General features: G+C 44.0%; 3 non-coding genes across 3 annotated transcripts; all 3 read left to right on the forward strand.

Moving 5' to 3' along the window:
- Positions 1-1472: 1472 nt before the first annotated feature.
- Positions 1473-1544, forward strand: TRNAW-CCA (transfer RNA tryptophan (anticodon CCA)). Its single transcript has one exon. It is a non-coding gene; the product is annotated as a tRNA-Leu (tRNA).
- A 1320-nt stretch (positions 1545-2864) lies between these two features.
- Positions 2865-2936, forward strand: TRNAW-CCA (transfer RNA tryptophan (anticodon CCA)). The gene has a single exon. It is a non-coding gene; the product is annotated as a tRNA-Trp (tRNA).
- A 435-nt stretch (positions 2937-3371) lies between these two features.
- TRNAW-CCA (transfer RNA tryptophan (anticodon CCA)) lies at positions 3372-3443 on the forward strand. Its single transcript has one exon. It is a non-coding gene; the product is annotated as a tRNA-Trp (tRNA).
- Positions 3444-3643: the final 200 nt, after the last annotated feature.

Below are 3643 nucleotides of genomic sequence, written 5' to 3' on the forward strand. Positions count from 1 at the left end.
TCTGAGGAGGACAGTTTTTCCTAAAGCCGAGTATCACTGACCAGGGTTGCTTGATTGTTTCTGTTTTTTGTCACACCGCTTACAGATGCTCTTTGGCGCAGGACACCATCTCTGGTTCATTTTCTGATATCAAGAGGGAACATCAGTGAGCGCTGCCCATAATTTGCCTGAATGTCTGCCACTATGACAGGGCTTATTTTTTATTGCAAAAATCTGCCTCGGGAATCTCCTTCAGATTCCCCAGGTTCTGCCCTTTAATCAAGCCAGGCAGTCTGGTAGGAAGAAGATTTGGACAATGTTCCCTGCCAGAACTGAACCAATCCCTATCTGACAAGTTGTGCTCCACTAGGCATGCAGCTGCCAGTCAGATACAGTCATTTAAATAATGAGGCACTGTTAAGCGTGAAGGGATTAATTGGACTTAGGAAAGATATCGTGACATCTCCAATAGGAATTGGGAAATTCTCCTAACGTATTTATAGTGTTCACAAGGTATTTCAACTGGTGAGCAAATATAGCTGGCCAGGAAAAAGACAGTTGCCTAGCAAGTAACAAGTAATCCTTTTTTGGAGTACCTGGGTTGAAACAGTTCTTACTCCTGCCATAGGTAAAGGTAAAGGGACCCCTGACCATTAGGTCCAGTCGTGGCTAACTCTGGGGTTGCGGCACTCATCTCGCTTTATTGGCCGAGGGAGCCGGCGTACAGCTTCCGGGTCATGTGGCCAGCATGACTAAGCCGCTTCTGGCGAACCAGAGCAGCACACGGAAATGCCGTTTAGCTTCCCGCCGGAGCGGTACCTATTTATCTACTTGCACTTTGACATGCTTTCGAACTGCTAGGTTGGCAGGAGCAGGGACTGAGCAACGGGAGCTCACCCCGTCGCGTGGATTCGAACCGCCGACCTTCTGATCAGCAAGTCCTAGGCTCTGTGTTTTAACCCACAGCGCCACCCGCGTCCCTTGATATCAGAAAACTCCTGCCATAAGCATCTGTAAAAACAAGATGCTGGCCTGAATGTGGTCTTGACCTAGTAGGCCAAGTAAGGTTCTTCTTATGATGCAGAGATATACCCTTTGGGAATTTTTGCTGGTTTGGCATTTTTTCAGTCTTAAGAGACTATAGGAGCCAACCCAATAAAATATTTGAGGAGGCTGGGCTCCCCCCAAGTTAATGGGCATTGCCATTCAAATGGTGTGCATGCACTACGCCATGTGATCAATTTTGCAGGGTGGGGCTTACCTGCCCCCCCCCATATTTTATTGAAGTTGGAAGCCCTGCAAGAGACCAAAAGGGAATATTGGGGGGGGGGGGGAATAGCTCCAGCACAATGCAAACCTGTATTATTTAAATAGTTCACTACCCTTCCCTGCTGTTAATTCCCTCAAATCAGTGCCTTTTATGGCTTGACGATTAATGGTTGTGGACATCCCATAAGTACCTTCCGCTAAGGGTACAGCCTAAAACTGTCTCCGACCTTGTGGCGCAATGGTAGCGCGTCTGACTCAAGATCAGAAGGCTGTGTGTTCAAATCACACCAGGGTCAGGATTCTGACTTTTGTTCTTGTCTTCCCAGTTAAGAGGAAGGCAAGGGAATAGTCATGTGGCCTCAGCTCGAGGAAAGGATGAATCTGTCTATTTTGGTTTCTCTTTGGGCTTTATTGCCTCAAACTTAAGTTCAAGTCACTCCATTTCCCCATTGGTTTGTGAACTTAAAAAATAATACATAATGTGAAAATCTGTATCAATTTTTGTGTGTGCATTTCCCCTCAGATTTGCATTTTTGCTAGCAATCTTCCCTTATTTAATGCACTTATGTTCATTAGTTTCATCAATATTTTTGTGTACACTTTCCTCTAATACAAGCTTTTTTTGTATACGTGTTTAGGTTAAAGAACTGCGTCACAAAATTCAAAGTCTGCATTTTCAATGATAGCTGTGTTTCACTTCATGTACTAGTCTGAGGTGCCCAAATTAAACAGGTTCTCATTAAAAGGAAAACTTAATCAATTTATCTTACACCATTTCTTGGCTAAGTGCATAAAGACAACAGCCCACAACTCAAGGCAGAGCAGGACTCAAACCCACAGCCTCCTGATGCAGGATCCTTTGTACTATGGCCTCTCTTGCAAGAGGAGTCATCCCTCTGCCATGACGTCAGCACAGTGGAAATGAGCCTTGCATTGTATGCTCAAGCACAGCAAAGACTGATCAATTGGTGCAGAATTCAGCAGATATTTGCAGCCTGTTTCAGAAAAAAGGGACCTTTTGTGGCTATGTGTGTTTGACTCCATTTGCTGAGCTAGGGCTTGTTTGTTCATGAGTGGATGGAGTATAATTGTGCGTCTGCCTTTTTAATTAATATTATTTTTGCTGTTTTTAGCCACTCTACCACTCTGTCTGCTGCCAGCTATTGATCTAAAGTGCTTTTGATTGTGTTACAGATCCCTGCCTCAAACTTGCCACAACACTGTCTTTTCTCGCCTGCAAGAAGACAGCCCCCAACTATCTTTGGTCATACATTCAGTCTACAACTGTCATTAGTTGCATTAGCAGTGACCTTGTGGCACAACAATAGTGTGCCTGACTCCAGATCAGAAGGCTGCGTGTTTGAATCACACCAGGGTCAGCATTCTTACTTTTTCTTCCTCCACCCATCCAGGGCCACTTGAAATGCAGATGATGGAGAGAATACACAATCTGTTGCAGAAAGGGGGTCAACTGAACTTAAAATGAGAAAACAAGGGCACTGAGATTGAAAAATCCATACCCACAAACTTCTGATCTAAAACCAGATGTGATAGCTTTTCCTTCCTGACTGGAGGCACCCGGTGCCTTGAAGGAACAGTCTAAAACTGGGACAACTGGCCTTGTGGCACAGTGGTAGCGCGTCTGACTCCAGATCAGAAGGTTGTGTGTTTGATTCACACCAGGGTCAGAACTTTTATTTTTTCTGCCCACCCACTGTGAGGTCTCAGATGAGATGCAGGTAAGGGCGCTTTAGCATATTGCAAAGGACAGCAACACATCTTACAGGCCAGGTAGGACCAAACTTGCAAATAGGGGTGGGATAAAAATAATAATTCCATTCACATTTTTTAAAATTAGCAATTTCCAATTGAGTATGAAAACCATAACAAAGCTATCATTTGAAACTTGCACTTCTCTGAATGTTGTGATGCAACTCTCCAAGTTTATTTGTTTTTTAAGTTTGTAAGAATGCATAGTATTATGGAAGCATGCTTGCAAAGATACATCTTTTAGGTAAAATGGCATAGAAAAATGATTCTCAAAAATTATATGGGTTTTCATGCAGATCCTTTTGGGGAAAAAATATAACACAAACCTTCCACCAGAGCCTAAAACTGTCAATGACCTTGTGGCGCAATGGCAGCGCGTCTGACTCCAGATCAGAAGGTTGTGTGTTCAAATCACACCAGGGTCAGCATTCTGACTTTTTCTGTCCCCTTTCCAAGTTGAGATGTAGACTCATAGGTGGCTGTGAAGCCTTGAATCAGAGAAAAATAGAGCAGCTAAAGGCTCAAGCCAGCCAGTCTGAAGTCAGATGTGGTATCCTTTTCACCACTGTCTCTCGTGCTGAAAAAAAGACTCCTTCTACCTCTGGATACCAAGTGATAGACTGGC

The sequence above is a fragment of the Podarcis muralis genome, chromosome 10 (assembly GCF_964188315.1).
Source record: "Podarcis muralis chromosome 10, rPodMur119.hap1.1, whole genome shotgun sequence".
Lineage (NCBI taxonomy): Eukaryota > Metazoa > Chordata > Lepidosauria > Squamata > Lacertidae > Podarcis > Podarcis muralis.